Source organism: Salmo trutta, chromosome 33 (assembly GCF_901001165.1).
Source record: "Salmo trutta chromosome 33, fSalTru1.1, whole genome shotgun sequence".
In the NCBI taxonomy this organism is placed as follows: Eukaryota; Metazoa; Chordata; class Actinopteri; order Salmoniformes; family Salmonidae; genus Salmo; species Salmo trutta.
Genome location: NC_042989.1, coordinates 6,764,821 through 6,777,944, shown reverse-complemented (window position 1 = coordinate 6,777,944; position 13,124 = coordinate 6,764,821). Strand labels below are relative to the sequence as shown.

At 41.5% G+C, this 13,124-nt stretch overlaps 1 protein-coding gene across 4 annotated transcripts in view; it reads right to left on the bottom strand.

The window, feature by feature from the left end:
• Window positions 1–7,810, bottom strand: part of dicer1 (dicer 1, ribonuclease type III) — a 46,765-nt gene extending 38,955 nt beyond the window's left edge. For 3 of the 4 annotated variants that reach the window (XM_029729656.1, XM_029729657.1, XM_029729658.1), the window contains exons 1-2: window positions 7,662–7,810; window positions 32–89 (exon numbers count right to left, since the gene is read on the bottom strand). The gene's annotated coding sequence lies outside the window, so the exon portion shown is untranslated. Of the gene's footprint in view, window positions 1–31; window positions 90–2,880; window positions 3,069–7,661 lie in introns of all 4 variants that reach the window. The other variant, XM_029729655.1, reaches the window with a different exon arrangement.
• Between the last annotated feature and the right edge of the window lie 5,314 nt (window positions 7,811–13,124).

Here is a 13,124-nt window from a genome sequence, read left to right as displayed (position 1 = left end):
CACGTTAGGCTTATGGTAAAACCAATTTTACCTCTACACAGTTGAAAGGCTTTAATGACAGTGCTTGAGGAGCTGAAGATTCTTCCTTCCTAAACCGCAATCACAGACAGAGAGGGAAAATAAATGAGAACACAGTCATCTTGCTTGGCGGGAATGAGAGAGGGCTGGTGTGGAGTGGAGTGGAGAAGGGAGTGCACCTGGTTAGGGGGGATCTAATTTCTGGATGACAACTGGCTTTTCACCACATTTTTGCCACCCTAAAATCAAGACCACACGCCTGCCCTGACCACTGCTGTAGAACACAGCTGCAACCAATCCCAGAAGTCATTTCAGCTTAGCCAGCACAAGCCCTCATTTTTAAAGAGTGCTCACATTTGCTGCTGGTTAAAAGCTGTTGGCTCTCTCTTTCTCTCTGTTTGCGTCCCGAATGACACACTATTCCCTATATAGTGCACTACTTTTGATCAAAGCCCCTATAGATGCGTTGGCTGACAACGTCACGAAAACAATGTGCACGCTTCCATGGGACAGAAGTCAGCCTGTTATTGTGATTCTGGATGGCTAGCATGAATGACAAGAAACTGCCATGTAGGGAATCGTAAGTGGCTCGTATCAGCTTGTTTCATCTTGTTATTGATACCATGTCTTGTTTTGAAGTGTTTTGACTGATTTCATGTCAATGCTAATATGGCTAAGATTCGCTAGATAACCAACAAACTGTAACGATCTATTTGAGAGACAAGTGGTCATTGTGCAAATGTATTTATGTGTTCAATAAACATTAGAGACAATAGATAGTTTACATGTTGTCAACCATCTCAGGCAACCTCATCTGTTTTGTCCCATGTTTGCGCGCGCGTTGTTTTTGTTGCTAAACAACCAACCCATATATGGGCCAAGGTCAAAAGTAATGCACTATATAAGGAACGTATGGGATGGGATGCCATCCGGGATGCAGACTCTGACTCCGTGAAGAGAAAGAGCACATACATGCATATATAAATAAAACAAATCGAACAGATTATGGACATCTAGGCCGTGCCTCAAATGAAATGCATGCTGCTGACATGCCTCAACTTTCCCCGGTTCTCATTGCTCTTTCCAAGTCAAAGATCTGTCTGGGGAAGAGTGCAACTTATGAACCAGACCACTCTGACGAAGTAGGAAGTAATGATATAGCAATCACTGAAAAAATGCATTCGCTATACTGCAGTTCCTCACGACAAGCAGAATGCATGTCTACAGCCCAGAAAAGCTGTGCCCAAGGCTATGGTCAAAAGTAGTGCACTATATATAGTGAATAGGGTGCAATTTAGGACGCAAACGCTGTGTTCCGTAGACCCACAATCTGAGGAGTAGGGATGCAATCAACTAACAGGTTAAAATGGGGCTTCATTCATCTAATCTAGAACAAGCCCTTAGGGACCCTCTGCTTTCTTTCCACCTTGGCTGACTACTGTGACCCAGAAAGAAAGGGGGTGTGGGGGTTGGACAGTGTGTGTGTGTCTGTGCACTACACAGAAAATAGGGGGCCATTTGTGCACTACACAGAAAATAGGGGGCCATTTGGAACGGATCATTAAAAGTAGGCTACATCAATAATTTATTCCTGTTTACTCTGCTGCCACTCACATTTGGGGGAAGTGACAGAACAATTTTGTGTGAAGAAACATTTGCTAAACACATGTAGGCAAAATGGTTTCAACCCTCTCCACTTCAAAACCCATGCACACGCTTGCACATACGATACACATTCAGAAAAATTGGCTAATAATGAAACTGAGCAGGGCTGGGTATATGGTGTGTGTGTAAAACAGATGGAATAAACTAGTCAAATTGAGATAGGCAAATTAACTTTACCACATAACCCAGTGTTTCCCCTATATTAACTTAGCAGAGGTGGGCTGCTGCTGCTGCTAAATTGTTGCCGCCACTAAAAATATTAGTAAAAAATATACAGTACCAGTCAAAAGTGTGGACACCTACTCATTCAAGGGTTTTTCTTTATTTTTACTATTTTCTACATTGTAGAATAATAGTGAAGACATTATAACTATGAAATAACACATATGGAATCATGTAGTATACAAAATAGTGCTAAACAAATCAAAATATATTATATATTTGAGATTCTTCAAAGTAGCCACCCTTTGCCTTGATGAGAGCTTTGTACACTCTTGGCATTTTCTCAACCAGCTTCATGAGGTAGTCGCCTGGAATGTATTTCAATTAACAGGTGTGTTTTTCTTTCCTTCTTAATGTGTTTGAGCCAATCAGTTGTGGTGTGATAAGGTTGGTATACAGAAGATAGCCCTATTTGGTAAAAGACTAAGTCCATACTATGGCAAGAACAAGCTCAAATAAGCAAAGAGAAACAACAGTCCATCATTACATTAAGACAAGAGGGTCAGTTAATCCGGAAAATATCAAGAACTTTGAAAGTTTCTTCAAGTGCAGTCACAAAAACCATCAAGCGCTATGATTAAACTGGCTCTCATGAGGACCGCCACAGGAAAGGAAGACCCAAAGTTACCTCTGCTGCTGCAGGATAAGTTTATTAGAGTTAACTGAACCTCAGATTGCAACCCAAATACATGCTTCACACAGTTCAAGTAACAGACACATCTCAACATCAACTGTTCAGAGGAGACTGCGTGAATCAGGCCTTCATGGTCTAATTGCTGCAAAGAAACCACTGCTATAGAAAATGGCGCCGAAGAACATGGCTGACGTTTTACATTCTCCCAACTAATTGTTCTATTTTGTTAGTTTTCTTGCATTCTGTGTAACTTGTTTTTTACTTTCTTTGTACATAATGTTGCTGCTACCATCTCTTATAACCGGAAATAACTTCTGGGCATCAGAACAGCGATTACTCACCGTGAACTGGAAGAAACTTTTTCCTTTAACGAGTCCGACGAGAAGGATATACTGCTTTTACTGGAACAGGCCCAGATCCCTGTAATTTGCTTGAAGAACAAGACGCAGGAAAAGGGCCCGCAGATCGGGCTGCCTTCTGAGAATCCGTAGGCGAGCAAGTGAACTCCCGCTACCCTCCGTTCTTCTTGCTAACGTGCAATCATTGTAAAATAAAATTGATGACCTACGATTACTTAAAATAAAATTGATGTCCTACCAACGGGACATTAAACACTGTAATATCTCGGTTTCACCGAGACGATACGGATAATATAGAGCTGGCAGGATTTTCCATGCACCGGCAGAACAGAGAAGCTTTGACTGGTAAGACGAGGGGTGGGGGTGTGTGTGTATTTGTCAATAACAGCTGGTGCGCGATGTCTAATATTAAATAAGTCTTGAGTTATTGCTCACCTGAGGTGCTTTATAATGTGAGTACTTTATGAGTACTTTATGATAAGCTGTAGACCACACTATCTACCAAGAGAGTTCTCATTTATATTATTCGTAGCCATCTATTTACCACCAAAGAACACGGCTGGCACTAAGACCGCTCTCAACCGACACTATAAGGCCATAAGCAAAGAAGAAAATGCTCACCCAGAAGCAGCGCTCCTAGTGGCCATGGACTTTAATGCAGGCAAACTTAAATCAGTTTTACCAAATTTTTACCAACATGTCACATGTGCAACCAGAGGGGGAAAAAACAGAGACCACCTTTACTCCACACACAGACATGGATACAAAGCTCTCCCCCACCCTCCATTTGGCAAATCTGACCATAATTCTATCCTGATTCCTGCTTAAAAGCAAAAACTAAAGCAGGAAGCACCATTGACTCTCTCAATATGGAAGTGGTCAGATGACACGGATGCTACACTACAGGACTGTTTTGCTAGCACAGACTGGTAAATGTTCCGGGATTCATCCAATGGCATTGGGGAGTACACCACCTCAGTCATCGGCTTCATCAGTAAGTGCATCGACGATGTCACCCCCAGTGACCGTACGTGCATATCCCAACCAGAAGCCATGGATTACAGGCAACATCCGCATGGAGCTAAAGCCTAGAGCTGCCACTTTCAAGGAGTGGGAGACTAATCCAGACGCTTATAAGAAATCCCGCTATCCCCTCAGACGAACCATCAAACAAGCAAAGCGTCAATACAAGATTAAGCTTGAATCCTACTACACCGGCTCTGACGCTCGTCGGATGTGGAAGGGCTTGAAAACTGTTACGGAATAAAAAGGGAAACCCAGACGTGAGCGGCCCAGTGACGCGAGCCTACCAGACGAGCTAAATGCCTTTTATGCTTGCTTTGAGGAAAGCAACACTGAAGCATGCACGAGAGCAGCTGTTCTGGATGACTGTGTGATAACGCTCTCGGTAGCCGATGTGAACAAAACCTTTAAACAGGTCAACATTCACAAAGCCACTGGGCCAGACGGATTACCTGGATGTGTACTCAAAGCATGCACGGACCAACTGTCAAGTGTCTTCACTGACATTTTCAACCTCTCCCTGACCGAGTCTGTAATACCTACATGTTTCAAGCAGACCACCATAGTCCCTGTGCCCAAGGAAGCAAAGGTAACCTGCCTAAATGATTACTGCCCCGTAGCACTCACGTCGGTAGCCATGATGTGCTTTGAAAGGCTGGTCATGGCTCACATCAACAGCATCCTCCCGGACACCCTAGACCCACTCCAAGTCACATACCGCCCCAACAGATACACAGATGACGCAATCTCAATCGCAATCCACACTGCCCTTTCCCACCTGGACAAAAGGAACACCTACGTGAGAATGCTTTTCACTGATTACAGCTCAGCGTTCAACACCATAGTGCCCACAAAGCTCATCACTATGCTAAGGACTCTGGGACTAAACACATCCCTCTGCAACTGGATCCTGGACTTTCTGACGGGCCATCCCCCAAGGTCTACACCTGTTGTATTTTGCGCATGTGACAAATAAAGTTTGATTTGATTAAAGGACACCAATAAGAAGAGAAGACTTGCTTGGGGCAAGAAACATATTTTTGGTTTCAACCGCTGTCTTTGTGAGACGCAGAGTAGGTGAACGGATGATCTCCGCTTTTGTGGTTCCCACCGTGAAGCATGGACGAGGTGTGATGGTACTTTACTGGTGATTTGCAGTGGTTTGCGAAAGTATTCACCCCTTGGCATTTTTCCTATTTTGTTGCCTTACAACCTTGAATTAAAATCGATTTTTGGGGGGGATTTGTATAATTTGATTTACACAATATGCCTACCACTGTGAAGATACTAAATATTTTTTTGTGTGAAACAGACAAGAAATAAGACCAAAAAAAATAATCTTGAGCGTGCGTAACTATTCACCCCCTCAAAGTCAATACTTTGTCGAGCCACCTTCTGCAGCAATTACTGCTGCAAGTCTCTTGGGGTATGTCTCTATAAGCTTGGCACATCGAGCCACTGTTATTTTTGCCCATTCTTCAAGGCAAAACTAATCCAGCTGCTTCAAGTTGGATGGATTCTGCTGGTGTACAGCAATCTTTAAGTCATACCACAGATTCTCAATTGGATTGTGGTATTGGCTTCAATTAGACCATTCCAAGATATTTAAATGTTTCCCCTTAAACCACTCAAGTGTTGCTTTAGCAGTATGCTTAGGGTCATTGTCCTGCTGGAAGGTGAACCGCCGTCCCAGTCTCATATCTCTGGAAGACTGAAACAGGTTTCCCTCAAGAATTTCCTTGTATTTAGCGCCATCCATCATTCCTTCAATTCTGACCAGTTTCCCAGTCCTTGCTGATGAAAAACATCCCCACAGCATGATGCTGCCACCACCATGCTTCACTGTGGGGATGGTGTCTCGGGGTGAGGGGAGGTGTTGGGTTTGCACCAGACATAGCGTTTTCCTTGATGGCCAAAAAGCTCAATTTTAGTCTCATCTGACCAGAGTACCTTCTTCCATGTTTGGGGAGTCTCCCACATGCCTTTTGGCGAACACCAAACGTGTTAGCTTATTTTTTTTCTTTAAGCAATGGCTTTTTTCTGGCCACTCCTCCGTAAAGTCCCGCTCTGTAGAGTGTACGGATTAAAGTGGTCCAATAAACAGATACTCCAATCTCCGCTGTAGAGCTTTGCAGATCCTTCAGGGTTATCTTTGGTCTCTTTGTTGCCTCTCTGATTAATGCCTTCCTTGCCTGGCCCGTGAGTTTTGGAGGGCGGCCCTCTCTTGGCAGGTTTGTTGTGGTGCCATATATTTTGATTTGTTTAACACTTTTTTGGTTAATACATGATTCCATATGTGTTATTTCATAGGTTTGATGTCTTCACTATTATTCTACGATGTAGAAAATAGTACAAATAAAATAAAACCCATGAATGAATAGGTGTGTCCAAACTTTTCACTGGTACTGTATACTTTAGAGAAAATAAAATGGGGATGGTAAACCGTTTTCAGTGTAAACGTAAATGACTAAAACCAGATATAATGTAGAAAAGATAATGGACTTATGTTTTATTAAATCATCTTTGATCACTAACAATCACCAAAATCAAAACTAGATCATCAAGGAGAATCTAAAATTCCCCAAAATTTGAAGGCATGGGGCCCCAATTGATTTTGTTATGTTTGCGTCACTCACATAGCATAAGAACATGGCATAAGCCATGGCAAAATGTGTAGAATTGCAGGAAACTAGCTTTAAAACTGTAAAATGTTGTCTCTGTCCCCACCAGGGGAAATACTGTAACATATCACAGAATATGAAATGTGGGTGTTATGCCACAACCCCAGTTAGCCATATTGTGGCAATCTGACTGGGGGACATTTGTATCAATGAATAGGCTATCATTACCAGTCCACATAAAAGTCAATATAAATGTATACATAGCACATCATTCATTGTGCATAAATATAGCTGAGAACTGAGAACATCATTTCTCACCACCAGCAACTTGCTAACGAATTTAATTTCAAAACATCAACCAACACATTCCAAAATACGACGAGAGATCAGGTCAGGGAAATAACAACTAGCTAGTTATAGGTCTTAATATTTTAATAGTTTCTACGTTAGGCCCCAAGGAGACCTTGGCATTTTAGTGAAACGAGTTAGCTAGTTAACGTTAGCTGGCGAGCGAATGATACAAACTGACTGTTGCGTTAAGCTAGCTTTCTAAATGCTAACTAAGCACAGGTGGCTAGCTACATCAACATCAACCTGATGGCAAACAAACACGTCCACGAGGACAAGTTTATACATTTGTAAAATATCTAAATACATGAACAAATATTTAATGTGGTTATTCTTTGATGATTTGCACTCTAGTAAACTGAGTGATAAATGCAATGGCTTGCTATCCCACGCGTGCAGCTAGCGTAGCTACCGAACTTGACAGTGACAGCTTAGCAAAGTAGCCAGCGAACTAGCTGGCCGGTTGACTAATTATAATTAAATACACAGAGAGCATAGATGCATACATTTATTTTGTCTATGACAGCTGATGGACATTGTAGCTTTGCATGCAACTATGTGTAAATTGTCTATTCGTATAATGATTAATGTGCAACGAAAGTGAGCCTCGCTAACGTTAGCTTGTTAACATTATTGACTAACTTAGTATTTTAGCTAATATACTTATATTGTGGATGCGAAAAGGCATATTTCACACTGTCGACAAAGCCAGCGCATAGCCACGAGTAAGGAATAGCATGCATTCCTAGTGCTTCCGTTAAACGTCCTCACCTAATAAATATTTTTTATTGGGCCTTCTTGAATGAAAATTGTCCTGTTATTTCGTCTGATACACTCTCCTCCATTCCCTCCTGCTGCTGTCAGGAACTACCCCACCACGATACTTCCTTCCACCTGGGCCTTCGAAACGCAACATTTTGCGTAAAATACGTAAGATTGTTGTTTTTCATAGCATTGATGACATGCGTGAGTGGTGGTCGAGAATACAAATCCCCTCAAAACCCAAGAGTTGCTACGCAAGTAAAACCATTTGCCCCAGCATTGGCTCCTGAAAATAAATGTCATCTTGACTCAAACTATGAGCTTTTTAACTTTGCTTTGACTTGGTTGTGATTTTATTTTGGTTTATTTGTAAAGGGGGGTGTTTCCGCAACTTTGAAGCCTGATTGAATTTCAAACAAGGCAACAGTCAACATGTCGTCCCTCACGAATGATTCAGCACCCCCTTGGGACAATTCGTGGCAACATGTCAAACTCGGACAGGAGATCCAGACCAAGTTGTTTGACAAGATGAGATGTGTGTGACCATCAATACCTAAAGAGGAACTGACTTGTTCTAGCTTAAACAATTGAAATATTATATCCATCAACTATGAGCGTCACATAAATCCTAACCTATTTTTGCATGTTTTTTACACATACGGTATACAAACCCTTAATAATTATTTTTGTCTTACCTTTATCTAACTAGGCAAGTCAGTTTAGAACAAATTGTTATATACAATGACAGCCTACACCAGCCAAACCTGGGCCAATTGAGCACCACCCTATGGAACTCCCAATCACAGCCAGTTGTGATACAGCCTGGATTCAAACCAGGGTGTATGTAGTGACACCTCTAGCACTGAGATGCAGTGCCTTAGACCACTGCACCACTCAGGAGTCCATGAAGTAGAGACAAACTCATTCCACCAAATGGATGCATTTCATACCCATTACTTCAATACCGGTAACTATGTAGTCAAAAATTATAATATAATGAATATTAAATAAAATATATTACATGTATTGTATCTATGTCAACAACACATTTCTGTATAAAATACTCTTCATACAGTGACTGGAGCATTGAAACGTAGGCAGGAGCTTGATTATTACATTTTTTTATGATTTATTTATACACTATTTTTTTATTTAGTAACGGTTCTTACCTGATTAATTTGCCTGGGGTCTGGTCCCCAGGCAACTGAATCATATGCTAATTGTTATTTGGCCATTTACTGTTTCTGTACCTGTATTTGTGAACCTGGATGAAGGTGACTCTCTTGCTGATGCTGATGGCCCTGGGTGCCGTGGCGACAGCGTCCTCTCAGAACCAACCACTGAGCTCTGAGATGGATGGTGTCTGGGAGGGCAGGAAAACCCAACCCAGCAAACAATGTGCCCAGGTTAAACAGACCCTTACATGTCCTGATAATGATCAACTCAACACGTGAAAACAGTGAGCTGAGTAATAGTAAGATTTAGGTGTTTCTCCTGATAAATATGTCTTAGGACTCAAAGATGTTTTGTTCCTATCTCAGATTTCTTTACTGCTTCTACAGTGCCTTCATAAAGTATTCAGACCCCTTGACTTTTTCCACATTTTGTTACGTTACAACCTTATTCTAAAATGGATAAAATACAAATAATTCATCCGTAATCTGCACATTACCCCATAATGACAAAGCAAAACCAGGTTTTTGAAATGTTAGCAAATTTATTAAAATTAAAAAACAGAAAAACCTTATTTACATAAGTATTCAGACCCTTTGCTATGAGACTCGAAATTGAGCTCAGGTGCATCCTGTTTCCATTGATCATCCTTGATTGGAGTCCACCTGTGGTAAATTCAATTGACTGAACATGATTTGGAAAGGCACATACCTATCTATATAAGGTCCCACAAATGAAAGGGAAAGGGGGATACCTAATCAGTTGACAGTGAATGTCAGAGCAAAAATCAAGCCATGAGGTCGAAGGAATTGTCCGTAGAGCTCCGAGACCGGATTTTGTCGAGGCACAGATCTGAGGAAGGGTTCCAAAAAATGTCTGCAGCATTGAAAGTACACAAGAACAAACCTGCTCCAGGGCGCTCAGGGCCTCAGACTGGGGTGTAGGTTCACCTTCCAACAGGACAACAACCCTAAGCACACAGCCAAGACAATGCAGGAGTGACTTCAGGACAAGTCTCTGAATGTCCTTTAGTGGCCCAGCCAGAGCCCGGATTTGAACCCAATAAAACATCTCTGGAGAGACCTAAAATAGCTGTGCAGCAACGCTCCCCATCCAACGTGGCATAGCTTGAGAGGATCTACAGAGAAGAATGGGAGAAACTCCCCAAATACAGGTGTGCCAAGCTTCTAGCGTCGTACCCAAGAAGACTCGGCTGTAATCACTGCCAAAGGTGCTTCAACAAAGTAATGAGTAAAGGGCCTGAATACTTATGGAAATGTGGAAATGTCATTAAAAAAACAAAATAAGTTAAGAAAAATAAAAAATAAACTGTTTTTGCTTTGTCATTATGGGATATTGTGTGTAGATTGATGTGGGAAAAAAGATGTTATACATTTTAGAATAAGGCTGTAACGTAACAAAATGTGGAAAAAAGCAAGGGGTCTGAATACTTTCCAAAGGCTAGATATAAGTTAGCGTTATGGTGGGTTACTGTAACTCTGCGTCCCAAATGCTAGATATAAGGTAGCGTTATGGTGAGTTACTGTAAGGTTGCGTCCCAAATGGCATCTATTCCCTACCCAGCTAACAACAAAGATTCCCACAACTTTAGAGAATGTTCCCTTAATGGTCATTAACTAATGTTTTCGTAGGAATGTTCCTGTGATGTGCAAGGAATGTTTCCAAGAGGCCATTCCCTTATTGTCAACTAGAACTTATTAACCAGAACGTGGTTACCATATTCTCAAAATATAAGATATTAATGTTCTAGGCACAGTTCATGGGAACGTTGCAAGAACATTTGTGTCTAAAGAAAAATTTGTTACACATCATGTTACCGAGCCAATCAAGGTCCTGATTGGTGAACCTCTGCTCTATTCATAGCTCTTTGTCTCTTGGCAAGGTTAGGGATACTCACACAATGCTTTGAGCATACGGTGTTTTTAATACACTTGACAGATGATTACCTTGTGCATTTATACAGTAACTAGTATTCAACATGTCCTCACCGTGGATTTGAGCTCACAACCTCTGTTCACAGTACTCCGATCTTCCTGCTATGCCACCATGTCCGTCTCTGGTATCAGTTAATCTGACTATTCTCTCATCATTGATTTTTTTATACTTATTTCAGCAATTGAAGGGATTTCTGTATAGTTGACTAATGTTGGTGGGGCATATTAACCTGTTTTAATGATACTCCTAAATCACTATGATCAATAAAATATTTTATTGAGTTTACTTTTAACAGAGCTGAGAATTACTTCAAAGTGCATTCAATTTATTGCTTACACCTATCAAATTGTTTCAGATCTACACAAGTGCATAGGGAGGAGGGTTTAGGGTTTCTTCTGGACAGGGCCTAACTATACTGGCCCAATAAGCATGCCCTAGAGCAAGGGGGGTCAAAGTACGGCCCGCGAGACATTTACAAAGTTTTTATTTGTATTTTTTATACCTTTTTTCTGGTTATAGTCTTGTCCCATCGCTGCAACTCCCATACGGACTCGGGAGAGAGCCGTGCGTCCTCCAAAACACGACCCAGCCAAGTCGCACTGCTTCTTGACACAATGCCCGCTTAACCCGGAAGCCAACCGTACCAATGTGTCAGAAGAAACGTCGTACACCTGGGGACCGTGTCAGCGTGCACACACTTGACCCGCCACAGGAGTGATGGCACAAGGAAATCTCAGCTTTCCAAACCCTCTCCTAACCCATATGATGCTGGGCCAATGGTGCACCACATCATGGGTCTCCCAGTCACTGCCAGTTGTGACCGAACCCAGGTCTTTAGTGATGCCTTAAGCACTGCGATGCAGTGCCTTAGACCACTGCACCACTCGGGAGGCACCTGTAAATTGATTTTAAGCAGCAATTGGTCCCCCCAAAAATGCAGCCCTCTGTTGAATTTCAAAATCCCCGATGTGGCCCTCAAGCCAAAAAGTTTGCCCACCCCTACCCTAGAGATATCCCTTACTGGGACAATGATTAGGGCGTTCGTCATTGCTGCTGGTGGCCTCGGTTTGAGACTCGCTAGGGGAGTCGGCCTACTCTCACATTCTTAGCAATATATGTTAATGTCATTATTGACGTTTTGAATGCATTTATCAGACATTTCAATTGTTTATATGGAAATGTCGTTAGAACACTTGGAACTATTATATATACATCTTTGTTTATTATCATAATGTGTATAGATTTCTCCTTTTAACACATTTCTGTAAGGCTAACAGCTTTGTGACTTTGTGCATGACCTCCAGATGTTTTTTCAGGTTTGATGTGGAGTTTCTGGATGAAGAAATCAATGCTGCATTTGCAGAGTTCGCATTTGACTAAAATTTTGTTCTCTTTGTCCTCGATTAACTTGAAATAATAGGAGCATTTCCTCAAAGAAAAGGTTAAAGGACATGAACAGTCAAAATCATGTTTTTATGAAATTGGATGATATTTGAAGGAAACCAGATCAAAGTATGATGACTATCGTGTCTCTGACTGATTAAATTATATGACATGCTATTTTATCAAATCGATTACCTACCTTAATTGATTATGTGATTGAATTAAACGCATGCAACAATTAAACCAATAATATCCTGGGGCACCACGGAAGCATTCATTTATATAGAGCGGTTATCTCCCGAATCCACTCTCTTAAAGATCTGAAGATCTTTTATATCAATAACAGTCAATTATTAATCGTCACCTCGATTGGTCTCATTCTGACTGTCGTAAGTACTTGGTTATCTGCAAGAACCCTAGCTAATAAGTTGAATCAGCAATACACAAATTGGCTTAATTATTTATTTACTAAATATCTAAATAATCACACAGAATTACATATATATACACAGGATAGAGCACACATCGATTACTAATCATGTCATGAAAAGCCCCAAGTGGGCTAACCAGATATGACGGCTGGTTACACAAAGGAAGGGGGTTGGGTTTGAATGGAAGAGCGGGAAGACTGAGGGACAAAGGGATGGTCTCCATCGGACCTTGAGAAGCTATGCTACCGTAAATACAGAACCCCCCATTCGGAAAAGGACAATGCAAGAAAAATATATTTACTCTGAGCTGTGCTTTGATGGATTGGTCAAAGATGAGAGACTTGTTTACCCAGCAGAGATTGCCATTGCCCTTTGAAGAATCTTTCTGGTCATAGTGTTGTAGAGCGGACACGTTAAAGTACCCTGTCGTTCTTCGGAGATTGTCTGTCCTTTCCTAGACCACGTACGTTTACAGCTGCAGCTGATAACTCGACGTCTAGGATGTACCACTTTAGTGAATAATCGTTCA